The sequence below is a fragment of the Silene latifolia genome, chromosome 9 (assembly GCF_048544455.1).
Source record: "Silene latifolia isolate original U9 population chromosome 9, ASM4854445v1, whole genome shotgun sequence".
NCBI classification, from domain to species: Eukaryota; Viridiplantae; Streptophyta; class Magnoliopsida; order Caryophyllales; family Caryophyllaceae; genus Silene; species Silene latifolia.
Window position 1 is genome coordinate 187,891,012 of NC_133534.1, and position 14,363 is coordinate 187,905,374.

At 41.3% G+C, this 14,363-nt stretch overlaps 2 non-coding genes across 2 annotated transcripts; one reads left to right on the plus strand and one right to left on the minus strand.

Annotated features, from left to right (window-relative positions):
• Nucleotides 1-9,781: 9,781 nt before the first annotated feature.
• Nucleotides 9,782-9,888, plus strand: LOC141602912 (small nucleolar RNA R71). Its single transcript, XR_012524818.1, has one exon. It is a non-coding gene; the product is annotated as a small nucleolar RNA R71 (small nucleolar RNA).
• A 3,982-nt stretch (nucleotides 9,889-13,870) lies between these two features.
• Nucleotides 13,871-13,977, minus strand: LOC141603181 (small nucleolar RNA R71). Its single transcript, XR_012525073.1, has one exon. It is a non-coding gene; the product is annotated as a small nucleolar RNA R71 (small nucleolar RNA).
• Nucleotides 13,978-14,363: the final 386 nt, after the last annotated feature.

The window sequence follows — 14,363 nt, forward strand, 5'->3', positions numbered from 1 at the left end:
GTGTAATTACTGAGATTTGTGCATAAAAATTGCTTGATGACACGGCTGACATGGCAATTTGATTGGCTGAGAAAGACTGAGATTGTGAGAGTGAAGGAGAGGGCTTCTAGAGTAGTTTTCTGAAATTTGGTTGCGCCACATCAGCAAAGTTACAAGATTCTTTTATATATAAAATGATGAGAGAAAGATGAGAATGTGAAAGATCAAAGAGTATTTGTGTAGTTCTCCACGTGGCAGCACGAAAGAACAAAATCGTTGCAATTTACGTAGTTTAAGAAATCCTCAACTCAAAGATTATAGTAAGACACTACTAATAGACAAAAACCTCTAAAAAGCTTCGTTCCTAGAGTCTCCTAGGGTTTTGTCTATCTCTTCTTAGCGTCCATCCTTCTTGCTCGAGGCTAATCTCGCGATTTCGATCACGAGATTGTTTTTGCTTTGTTGTCTTTGTTTGTTTTTGTTTTCTATGCAGGGCCAGGTAGAAAGTTTGAGGCGAGGCTTAATCCGGGACGGGAAGAGGCCGATTGCAGAGGATGGTGAGGGTGATGATAGGGTTTTTGAATGGGAAGAGGGGGTCGATGACGGGTTTGACAAGAATAAACTGATTCTCGTTGGTAAAATATGGGCGAACAAGTCTGTGAACGCAAAGGCCGCCATCGACTCGATGATTAGGTTATGGAATCCCACGAAACCAATGATTAGGAATGTGATCGATACGAAGGAGAAGCTTTTTGTCTTTCGATTCGGGTCTGAACGGGACAAGGCTAGGGTTTTGGAGGGCCAACCGTGGCACTTTGACAAATTTCTGTGGTGCTTCAATTAACCCAATTGCGAAGGTAAACTCACTGATGTCCCCTTGTTCTTTTTCCTAATTTGGACTAGAGTCTATGATTTACCTATCACTGGACGATCGTGTGAGACAAATGTTCGTAAAATTGGGGCATCTTTGGGGTCTTATATTGCGATGGATGTAGGGCCTAATAGTGATCTTGATCGAGCTATTCGCATTCGTGTCTTGCATGACGTTAGGGTTCCCCTAAAAACGATGGTATCGATTAGAATGAAGGGAGGGCGAGTTGTTGAGTTCGAGGTAAAGTATGAACGCTTACCCTTGTACTGCTATGGGTGTGGCAAGATAGGGCATGGCGAGAAAGATTGTGACGATGGGCCATACGACGAAGGGGACTTGTGTTATGGGGACTGGCTTAGGGCATCTCCTTTGAAGGTGATCAAAACACCGGTTGAGAGTCTAGGCCGTTGATCGGGTCCGTTTCGTGTTCATAATTAAAGATGTGGTCGTTGGGTCACGGTCGAATCAAAACACAATTTATAACTTCACAAACAACTCTACAATTAGTAAAGAGGCAAGTAAAGGTCGGATCCAAAGGGACGGGAGTTGAGATGAGATTTCTATTGAAACTAGTGGTGTCTTAGGGGTGTCACAATTTGGGTTGATGTAGAAGGTCACTAACTAGAATAGCAATGAAAATAAACTAGCAAGACGAATTAAAAGGGGTGTAAACAATTGATTAAAAAGCACTAGGGTGTCATGGGATCATAGGGAAATCATGGGATATGATCATAAAAACATGTTCTCAAATTATAAGCAAGCAATTATTGTTGTGATGGATTGAGTTGGGTTATATCTTACAATCCTAGGAAAGTTTGGGTCCCGGAGCCGAATCGATTAGATTGTACAACACCTACAAGTCGACTTAGTCTTCCCTACTCAACAACATGCATGGTCTAATGAGACTCGAGTTGGGTTATGTCTTACAAGTCTTATTGAAAAGATAGGTGATGGTGGTAAATGCAAGGATTCATAGGCTTAGCATTTCATCAAACATAACATGTGCATGAGTTGAGATCAAAACAAGCAAGCAAATAAAACATGAAAGCATATTAATTTAAGCATGAATCATTCCCCATGTTGGTTTTCCCTAATCACCCATTAACCCTAGCTAAGAGACTACTCACTCATCATCATATTGAACATGCTAGCAAGGTTGTCAATCATACTAACAAAGTGAAACATGATGAACAAATAAAAGTAATTAGCAATAATTAAAAAGGGATTAAGAGATTACACCTACTAATGATTCCAATAACAAAGCAAGAATAATAGAAGTACTTGATGTTTGATTGAGAGGTTGTCAATCTCCCAATAATAACCCAAATAATCTTCAATTACCCAAAATAAAGGATGAACAAGAGAGAGATTAAAGAACTAAAACTTGGATTAAAACTTGATTAATACTTGATTACAATATTAAAGAGAGATTTGATTGATATTAACTACACTAATTATTGATAAGAAGAACATGCTCCTCTAATTAGACTAATGGGGTATTTATAGTGAAAATTAGGGAGGATGCATTAGGGTTAACTAAGGGCTAAACTAGTAATTACACTTTTTAGATTGAGCAAGGAGGAGCCGGTATTTTTCGAAGGAAGGGCTTCTTTCTTTGTTGCTTGGAGAAGAGGAAATCGGCTGTGAAGGAATCCGTGCGGATTAGGGTCGGGACGGGCGGATTCTGGCGATGGAATCCGAGCGGATTCGAGGGAATCCGGGCGGATTGTGGCGGTGCAATCCGAGCGTCTTTGGAGGAAACCGCTCAGATTGTGCTGTGAGGAGACGGGCGGATTGGAGACAATCCGCTCGGATTGTGGTCCAGCATAATTCCTTCTTCTTTTCTTCCCTTTTCTTCATAAATTCCTTGGGGATTTCCTTGGGGACTCAAGGATCCTTTCTCAACATTGCTCATCTACTATCATATGTACAAAGGCCTTCTAATCTTGTCTCTCCTTGATGCTTGGTCATTGGATTCGATCAATTTAGCCTCGTTTTGCCATGAAAATGCAAGATTCTTACTCCTTTCCTACCAAGGGATCAAAATCTCAAAGAATATGCAAAACAAAGAACTAAAGATAGTAAATGACCCAAATATGCACTAAAAAGCATGGGAACGAGGCTAATTCGGGGACTAAATGTGCGCTAATTATGGTCACATCAAATATCCCCAAACCGAACCTTTGCTCGTCCCGAGTAAAGAGGTGACAAAGACTAGGACCAATACTTAACCTATCCTAATAATATAGCCGATATGAGACAATTAGCGGGTCTCACTCCGCCCCTTCAACTCACAACAAGACAACCATGAGGTAGGATGCCTTCTTGCAAGGCAAGGTGGGTCTTGCCAAAATGGCGACACATCCAAACATTAAGCACACAAAATCACATAATGGATGCATCTACAAAAGGAATAGCCACTTCCTCATCAAGCGGCGGAGGCACTAAAGAGGAACAAATTTAAGAGCATGTAATCCTTCACAAATACTAGTTCAACAAATTACTAAGGCTAAGAGGATGGCACTAAATCACCTCCAAATGGTGTTAAACTAGACTACTTTCGTCCTCAATTTCCAAATGCTTTCGTCAAGAGCGATCGGATGGTGGTGGAATGATGATCCCTATGATGCTAGTAGCATATGACATGACAAGTCTCGAATTCTCTACAAAAGTAAAGGTCATGGATCGTCCCAAGCTCGACAAAGTGGCTTGACAAAAAGGCTTTTTGGGAATGAAATGCTCAAATCTTTATACACAACGGGTGGATATGACTAATATTCAAAATTGTCCTCATTTAACTTTCACATTTCAAAAATTTAAGATGGGGTTTGTCCCTTCCGGGCTAGCTTTCGCCAATCGCTTATTAGGCAACCGGTTAACCTCTAGACAATAATTTTTCGGGGTGATAGTCACTCTGTCTCTGGGCGGCCGAATTCACAACCGTATGGGGGCCCAATTCAATGGATCCCGCACCAAAGCACATCGAAGTGGTACGCCTCCATCAAAACAATTTAATTTCTCAACATTCAACAATTCATAACATTTGAGGTTTCCTTGGCATTAAATTACTTCCACATGACAAAATTCCTTGAAATGAGCACTTCAAGCTTATTGATAGAAAGTATTTTTGGGTTGCCTTACCACAAGGTCAATCAAGGTCACCTAGAATAGTTAACCAAGTCCACATCGCATCACGGGGTTGGATAGGTGACTCACATGCAAACCCTTGACTAGGCTTTGGGTCATGGGTCAAAAGATACTAGTATGACACTATCTAGGGTGTTTTACAACCATTCTAGTAGACAAAGTCTTAAGTTGAACAAGTATTTGTAATGGCTTAGTTGCTCTTGTCAATGTTCCAAGTTAGGCATTTTTCAAAAATTTTCTAATATGCAACTACATGCCATGATGCAACTAATATAAACATCCTAATGCAAATGATTCTATCAACTAATATGACATATAAACTAAATGCAAGTCCTAAGTTCACATTGTTTTACCGCATCAATCAAAATAAAGCCACATAGTCATTAACATAAAGAGGAAAAAGGAGATTGGAAAGATCATACCATGCGGTCTTCAATATCCTCATGTCTCGGATGTGGCGTAGTCGATCAATGTGAACAAAGATAGAACAAACACAATGTATACAAGACAATTTATACAAAAGGAAATAAACATGTTTTTGGGTTTTCAATTTTTCAAATTTTTATGATTTTCGAAATTTTTCAATTTTTTTTGGATTTTTGAATAAGAGTTAAATGTTAGAATTCCCATCCCCACACTAATATGGGCATTGTCCTCAATGGCCAAAATGATGGAAATTATGCAAAGATGATGCATGATTTCTACACTAAATGCAATCTATTCTAAGCTACACTACATGATGCATGGTTTTTGTTATGACGGAGAGGATAATTTAGATTACCTCCCGTTGTGTATGCATTAACTTCCCCAAACCAAGTGAGACACTATTGCTAATGTCTTAGGGTGGGTGTAGTTCATGCATACACTATGCAATGCATGAAACTAATTTGTCATTTTGGATTTTGAAAATGGGAACAATAAAATGAGAACACCTCAATGGTACCGAGGTGTGAGTCCTCTATGGTGCTAGGACTACTCCATCAATGATCAAGAAAAATATTTAAAACAAAGAGAGAAATAGACAAACCATGAGAGGGTAGGAGTCTCCAAGGCTTGCTAGTCTTCCATCATATCATCATCATCATCACTTTCCTCATTAGAAGTGGTCTCATTGCCACTTCCCTCTTCATTTGCTTCATCACTTTCTTCCTTATCTTGCTCATCATCTTCTTCACCATCCTCTCCTCCTTCTTCACTTGCTTCTTCACCAATGTTATCATCAACTTCTTCATTACCAACAACCTCATTGCCACCCGAAACGACCCTAGATGCACCCGGAAATAGGACTTCTCTATCCGCCCAACTAGGCAAAGGACATGATGGATCAAGTAGTCCTTGCCTAGCTAAGTGTATGAGGGGTGGATATTGAGCCAAGTAAGCGTTTTTCCGATCTTCAAAGGCTTGCTTGTGCATTGCTTGCATGAGAAGAGTCACATAGTCATTTCTTGCTTCAATCCCCGCGGGCTTGAACTCTTCATACTCAAAAGGGTAAGGTGGTATGACAATGGAAGAGGAGGGCATTTCAAGTTCACCCTTTTGTTGTTGGATAATATATTCGGCTTCTTTGGAAAGGGGAAGTAGATAATTGGTCCGGTGGACGCTTAGACGACAAATCTTTGAAGGCAAAGTGAACGATTTAGCTTCACTAGTGAGCCATCCATACTTAGTGTCGAGGGGGTTATGGGCAACCCACTTGTACTTGTTTATCATAGTATGCATATCAACAAGATGACCACCCTCCTTCGCCTTATACTTGCTATCCTTATTGAAGTTAGGATCAAAGTGTTTGGCTAGGATAGTGACTAAGCCGCCATTGACAATAACGGTAGTGCCCTTCTTCCCACAATCAATATTGAGCCATCTATCTACCAAGAGCCTCAAAGAATTGTAAGGCTTGGTGTGTACTCTTCCAATATTCAAAGCCGATTCAAGAAGAATAAAATCAAGTCTCGTGAAATGGTTGGTATCTTTCCTTGCAATTATGGTGTTTCCCATGACCTTGTGCCATACTCTTATGCCCGGATGATGGACTAGAAGAGCACGACTCGCATGAAAGTCCTCAAATTTCCTTCCGGAAATTGCCTCCCAAAGAGGGTCGGGGTCATACTTTCCATAATTCTTAAAGTAACTCGGTTCATCACTAAGACCCAAAATTTCACCCAATTCCCTAAAAGAAATGCGTCTACTAACATTAGCTAGATGAAACTCGAGATTCTCCCTATTCTCAACTTTGGTGACTTTCAAAGAACTCAAAAATTCCAAGGTAAGGGAGGGGTATGTCAATTCCTTTGTTTCAAACAATTTCTTCAATCCCATTGCTTTGAAAAAGGCTCTAGTTTGCTCAAGGACACCCAACTTGTTCAAGGTGTCTTCACAAATGAATTTGTTAGATTGAAATGATTTCCTATCAAACTTGGCAAAAGTATTTCTATGGGTTTCGGAAATAAAAGTTACCTCTGGATAATGCAAGAGTTGATCGATTTCCGGAGTAGAAGATGTTTTTGCTCCCATAGAAGGTTGTTATTGTTGTTGCACTTCCAAGTTTGGTGTTGCTACCACCATAGCCAATGCTTTCTTTGTTTGAAGAGCCTTTTGCCTTTGTGAAAGTGTCTTTGGTGCCTTTGTTGCCTTTGTTGCTCCCTTAGTCCTTGCCATTGATGAATTAACCAAGAAAAGAATGAAAAATCTTCAATTTCTAGTATACCCAAATCGATTTAAAGGTGAAAGGCTTTGCCTTTATGAATTCAAAAATCGACTCAAAGGTTGAAGATTTGTGCTTGGTTTTGATTTTTGATGAAGGAGTAGTGATTAATTTGTTGTTAGAAGGATGGTTTGATTTGATTTTGGTGAATGTAGTTGAGGAATTTTGTTTTTGTGATGGAGAGGATGAGGGTTTTGATGTTTTGAAGTAGTGTTATGAATGAATGAATGAATGAAGGTGGGTGGGGTTTTATAATGCTCGAAAAAATTCAAGCTGCAGGGGCAAGACGGGCGGATTCGGCCTTTTCTGGGTTGGAAAAACTCGCCTAAAGACGGGCGGATTCCTTCGAAGACGCTCGGATTTCAAAACACGGGACGGGCGTCTTTTGCAGAAGACGGACGGATTTCAGTCCAGGAATTTTTCTTGTTTTCCTCGGCTGCAAAGACGGACGTCTTTCTTTCAAGACGAGCGGATTCTTCAAGACGGGCGGATTTCTGCCAGGACGCCCGGATTCTCTTACAGTCAAAAATTTTCAAAATTCAGCTGAGTTCAGGACAGGCGTCTTTGCTGCAGTACGCTCGGATTTTCTGAGACGGGCGGATTCTCCTGAATCCGCTCGGATTCGACCCCTTTGTACCCGGATTCAGTTCCATCCGTGTACAATGCATTTCCCTTACCATTCTTCCATTCTTCTTCATTTCTTGTGTTCTTCATTGTGGGGGCATTACTAGGCATGGATATCCTAGGCAATTGTCATCCCCACACTAAGGTAAAGCACTACACATCAATCGAAATTATTAGTCCCTCCCTCACTTCTCTCAAACATGACAATTATCTTGATCAAAGTAAATAAAATAAATCCAAAGATGACAAAAATGCAATACAAGAATTGAAATGCGAGTTAGGGAGTTAGAAATATTTACAAGTGGTGGTTTAGGGAGGACTCCACCAAACTCTCATTCTTGATGAGATGTCAAGGGGGTATGTTCAAGGTGTTGTTGATGTTGCTCAACACCTTGAAAAAGTAATCAAAAGCTTGTTCATTATCATGGTAGAGGTCTTCAATAGTCCTTTGCCCTTGTTGTTGATCTTGATCGATGGCATTACCAATGTAGGGATTAAAAATCCCTTCAAATTCGTCGTCCCAAAGACCACAAACTTCATTAAGTTGATCATTGAAAATTTCTTGTTTTGATGGAGACAACTCTCCCAAGTTCTTCTCTTGGCCAATGAGGCCATCCTCTTCTTCTTTGGTTGATTTTGATGAGCTTTGCAAGCTCTCCTTGTCACATTTCACTTGCTCTTTGAATGGAGCATCTTCAATTTTCTTCTTCCATTGGAGTTCCGATTTCTTCCTCTCATCCTTTCGGCTATAATGATCAATCATGAAACACGGTTCATGCAAATGAGGAGCTCTCATAGTCTTGTCAAGATTAAAGGTTATGCTTTCATCTCCCACTTCTAGAGTGAGCTCACCATGTTTCACATCAATCACCGCACCCGCGGTGTGTAGGAAAGGTCTTCCTAGAATGATCGGAATGTTGGAATCTTCCTCCATATCAACAATGACAAAGTCCACCGGGATGAAAAACTTCCCAATTCGCACGGGGACATCTTCCCATATCCCTAATGGTGTCTTCGTCGATCTATCGGCCATTTGGAGCGTGATATTGGTGCATTTAAGCTCTCCCATCCCCAACCTTTTACTCACCGAGTACGGCATGACACTTACACTAGCCCCTAGATCACATAAGGCTTTGTTGATCGTTGTGTCGCCAATGGTACACGGTATTGAGAAGCTTCCCGGATCCTTTAGTTTTGGAGGTGAACTCCCTTGAAGTATTGCACTACTCACCTTAGTGAAGGCGATAGTCTCAAGTTTCCGGATCGACTTCTTCTTTGTGAGGATATCTTTCATGTATTTTGCATAGGCCGGCACGTGATTGATTAATTCCGTGAAAGTAATCGAGACTTCCAAATTCTTCACAATTTCCATGAACTTTCCAAGTTGATCATCAAATTTGGGCTTGGCTTGGCGACTTGGAAAAGGAAGTCTAATCACAACGGGCTCCTTCTCCTTGACTTTGTCTTCATCTTTCTTTGAACTTCCTTCTTTTGATGATTCTCCATCTTTGGAGTTTTGCACAATTTCACTAGCCTCCACAACTTCATTCTCAACTTGCTTCTTCGGTGCTTCATACCTTGTACCACTTCTCAAGTGAATGGCACTAACCGTTTCATGTCTCGGGGGATTACTTTGAGGTGGTAATTTCCCCTTTTGTCTTTGTGAGTTTGAAGATGCTAGTTGAGTCAATTGGGTTTCCAACATCTTGGTGTGAGCTAGGATGTTGTTGATGGTGGTTTCCTTTGCTTGGCTATCTTTTTGCATTTGAGTGAAAAATTCTTGTTGATTCTTTTGCATTTGGAGGACCGCTTTTTGGACATCAAAACCTTGGTCATTTTGGTGATTGTATGGATTTTGATTTTGGTAACCTTGGTTTTGATTGTAAAAGGGTCTTTGATTTTGGTTTCTCATGGGTGGTGGAGTGTATGTTGTTTGAGGGTTTTGGAAATTTTGGCTTTTGTATGAGAGATTTGGATGGAATTTGGTATTCTCATTGTAATAATTTGAATAAGGGGTACCACTCTTGTATGCTTGGAAAGCATTCACTTGTTCATTTGTTCCGCTACATTCACTTTGGTCATGTCCCAAAGTTCCACAATTCTCACATATTCCACTTGGGATTGATGAGGATGCCGTCATGGCATTAACATGATGCTTTGGTGATTTTGAGACTTCTTCAAGTCTAGCCATAGCTTTTTCGAACTTCAAATTGATTGTGTCAATGTGAGCACTAAGTTGAGCACCCAATTGAGTAACGGAGTCCACTTCATGCTTTCCTCCTCTAGTAGCCTTGCGAGGTCTACTATATTGTGAATTATGGACCGCCATTTCCTCAATCTTGTTCCATGTTTGATTGTCATCAACTTCGGTGAACATTCCATTTGATCCCATGTTGAGAATGTTCCTTGAATCTTCATATAAACCATTCCAAAATTGTTGTACCAAGAACCATTCGCTAAGTCCATGGTGAGGACATGAGCGACAAATTCCTTTGAACCGCTCCCAAGCTTCATACAAAGATTCTTCATCCCTTTGCTTAAAACCCGTAATTTGAGCTCTTAGCATGTTAGTCTTTTCCGGTGGGTAGAATTTTTTGTAGAAAGCTAGAGCCAACTTCTTCCAAGAATCAATTCCGAGAGTGGCCTTATCAAGGCCCTTCAACCATTGCTTTGCGGTGCCGATTAGAGAAAAAGGAAATAAGACCCATCGAATTTGGTCTTGAGTTACACCGGTTTGAGAAATCGCATCACAATAGTCGCAAAAGGTTTCCATATGAGAATGAGGGTCTTCACTAGGCATCCCCCCAAATTGGCTCCTTTCGACTAATTGGATAAAGGCGGATTTGGCAATAACATTTCCGGTTAGATGTTGTGGTGTAGGAGTACCATTGGGGAGGTTCTCCTCGATGGGTACGGAGTGTGATGAAAACTTAGGCATTGTAGGTTGATTTTGTGGGGTATTGTGTAATGGGTTCTCCTCTCCTTCTATTGCGAAAGGGTTGATGAACTCAATAGCTGGTTGAATAACTTCACTAATACTTCTCAAATTCCTCCTAGAAAGTCTCCTATTGTTTGTTAAGGTTCTTTCAATTTCACGATCAAGAGGTAACAAGTCACCTTGTGACCTTCTAGACATGCAAAATATCAAACAACTTGAAAACAATTAGAACAAACCTTGAGGAGTTTTACTTCCCCAAGGCAAAGAAAAGACACAACTAATAACAATGTAAAGAAATCTAAATCAAGCTAACACCGTCCCCGGCAACGGCGCCATTTTTGATCGGGTCCGTTTCGTGTTCACAATTAAAGATGTGGTCGTTGGGTCACGGTCGAATCAAAACACAATTTATAACTTCACAAACAACTCTACAATTAGTAAAGAGGCAAGTAAAGGTCGGATCCCAAGGGACGGGAGTTGAGATGAGATTTCTATTGAAACTAGTGGTGTCTTAGGGGTGTCACAATTTGGGTTGATGTAGAAGGTCACTAACTAGAATAGCAATGAAAATAAACTAGCAAGACGAATTAAAAGGGGTGCAAACAATTGATTAAAAAGCACTAGGGTGTCATGGGATTATAGGGGAATCATGGGATATGATCATACAAACATGTTCTCAAATTATAAGCAAGCTATTATTGTTGTGATGGATTGAGTTGGGTTATATCTTACAATCCTAGGAAAGTTTGGGTCCCGGAGCCGAATCGATTAGATTGTACAACACCTACAAGTCGACTTAGTCTTCCCTACTCAACAACATGCATGGTCTAATGAGACTCGAGTTGGGTTATTGATATAGGACCATTTTGCACTCTTTTTCCCCCTATTTTCATGCTTATTCGACCCCATTTAAGGCGGTTTTGTGCCCCCTTTACTCTCGTTTCTAGTCTCGATTCCCTTTACTATGACACTTTGGCCCCCTTGCAGATATTGAGGCGGGAACGGGCGAAACGAAGCTAGAAAGACGGGATTTCTAAGCTATGCATGAAAGATGAAGGGAATTATGCTGAGGAGTACCCTCAGCCGGTAGGCCGGCAGCCGGCTAGCCGGCTGGGAGTACATATTACAAGGAAATGAAGGAAGGAGTATGGAGAAGCATCCCCAGCCGGTGGCCCGGCGGCCGGCTAACCGGCTGGGAAGACACTACGAGCTTGAAGACAAGAAAATGAAGAAAGTTACAGGAAACTCCCGGCCGGTCAAATGATCGGCGGCCGGCTAGCCGGCTGGGAGTCCCTCAAAAGGCCAAAAGTCAAGATTGAAGTCAAGGGTGCCCCAGCCGGTCAGGGACCGGCGGCCGGTTGACCGGCCGTGCACACTGATGACTTCAAAACTTCAACCAAAAATCCAGAAACTCCCGGTAGGTTAAAGGACCCGGCGGGTTGACCTACGGGAGTGCATATACGTGTTTCAAAGCCCATTTCCAATTTCGGTCCTAATCCTTGTATAACCTATATATACCCCTCTCCTTAAACCCTTTTGCACACAACCCTAGATCCAGAATATTTACCCTTTCAAGCTTTAAACTTTCTTAATCCCTTTGTTAATCTTTCTTTAATTAGAGAAGTTCTTCAATCAATTAGTGATTGAATTTGGGTTTGTAAGAAGATTGAAGGATTTCCTTCTTTATTATTTCTATCCAAATTCCTCTTTCACTATTTTGTTGGTATTAATTCTCTCCCTATTTTCATTTGTTTACATTTTGTCCATCTTTTATGTTTGTTTGATTGTTTATGTTAAAATTGTTGTTGTTGTTTGTTTGTTGTTCCTATTTTCACCATTGTTCATCTTTTCATTGTTCATCTTTGCTTTGATTCTCTTTCATTTGTTCATCCTTGGGTAGTTGTCCTCAAAGACTTAATCTTTGAGTTGATTTGGTTAAAGATTGTGTCTTTTAGTTTAATAAACCTTGTTATTAGATTAATATCACTTTCCCTCTTAATTATTGTCGATTTGTTGCATGTTTAGTAGTAAGATTCATCTTCCCACCATGTTTGTGACCAAAGTTTCCATCTTTATTGTTTATTTTGCAATTAGGACCATGATTAGTGAGTAGTCCTCCACTAGGGCTCGGTTTGACCCAACATGAGTAATTTCACTAATTGAATTTCATAAAGGCTAATTATTTGGGAAATTGGTGAGGGTAGTTTAGAGGATTGACTTGGGTTATGGGTTGACTCTTGGGTAGTGTTGACTTACGACCCTTGACCACCAACGAGAGTTGGTTAGGTTGTGATTTGGATACCCGAGATTTGACCCTATTGTTGACCTCGGTTGAGACCGAAAGGGAGAACCAGGGGAGGACACCTCTAAATTAGCGTTTGAAATCGACCCTCGAGAGAGGGAGTGGGATGACCCGGGAATTGATGGGGCTTAATGACCTTAGCGAATATCGGACTACCTCGGAAAAATGCATGTTTTTGGGGTAGTGGGGTATTGAGTTAGGGATTCCGACCTTCGAACCCGAGAGGGGGGTCGGTGGGTAGTGCTAGTGTCCTATTATGAGCCCGAGAGGGAGTTAGTAGGCGAATTAGAGCCGTCACCTCCTCACCTAACTACCCTAGTGATTAGCCTAGGGATTTAATTATGTGGAATTGCGAATTGTTTGGGAAGAACCGAGTCTTAGGTTTTTAATCCATTTGATTTACAACCCTTCATTCTACCTTGCTTTTTCTCTTATTTCTTCTTTAGTTGTTCTACCTTGTCGTTAGTAGTTCTAGTATAACTTTCTCCCGTTATTGTCGACTTAGCTAAACCATAGAGTTAAAACGATTAGTAGTCTTCCTAGCTCCTTGTGGGATCGACCCTTAATAGTGTACAACGATAAAATCGTGCACTTGCGAGGTATAACTTGATACCACCAAGTTTTTGGCGCCGTTGCCGGGGAGTTCGGCTAGATATTAATTGTTTTCATTCTTGTTTAGACTAAGTCTTTTGTTACTAATCCCTCTCTTAAGTGTGTAGGACTTTTTGCATGAGAAGGAGAACTCGAAGAGGTCATCCAATACGCCCGATTGACCACGAGATCGAAGCAACCGCGAGAAGACTAAATTCACTTCGTAGAAGAGGGCTTATAGAAACACCGATTCCTCAAGAAAATCCAGTAATTGAGGACCTTCAAGAAGAACCACGGGTCTTTGAAGCTTTCGAAAATCCTTTTGCAACACCGGAAACGGAAGTAACAATGGCCGCGGTTCCTATGAGAGATAACTTGGCTCCGAAAAAGGTGGTGAATCCGAGTATTGTGAAGCCACCTATTCAAGCCAACAATTTTGATGTGAAAGCCACCTTGCTACAACTTGTCCAAGGGAACCAATTCGGAGGGGGAGCCACCGAAAACCCCAACGAGCATCTCAACGAGTTCTTGGATAGTTGTGACATGTTCAAGGCCAATGGAGTGACGGAGGATGCCGTACGCCTTAGGCTTTTCCCTTACTCTTTGAGGGGAAGTGCCAAGGAGTGGCTTAAAAGTTGTGAACCCGACTCTCTTCGGACTTGGGATGATGTCTCTAAGGCTTTTCTCAACAAGTATTTCCCACCCCAACGAACCGCAAGAATCAAGAGTGAGCTCCAAGGGTTCACCCAACAAGAAGATGAGACCCTTTATGAAGCATGGGAGAGGTACAAGGGCCTCCAAAGGCTATGTCCTCACCACGGTATTGGGGATGATGAGCTCATCAACAATTTCTATGAAGGGTTAAACAATGAGATGAAGATGAACCTTGATTCCGGCTCGGGGAAGGGAGCTTTGGATAAGATAGACCACAAGACGGCGAAAGAGCTTATTGAAGAAATGGCTTCTCGTACCTTTCATTGGAACAATGATAGGCACAAGAGGAAAGGGAAGTCAACGGTCGAATCGGCCAACAATGTGGAAGTGAAAGAGATGATAGAAGAGCTTAAGCAACAAGTTGCCTTGATGAGCTCAAGCAAAACATCTAGCAATTCTTCTATGAGGAACCAAGTCTATAGTTGTGAGCTTTGTGGAGACCAAGGACACCCACCCAATGAGTGTCCTTTGGTGGTTGGAGATGGCAATTGTATGG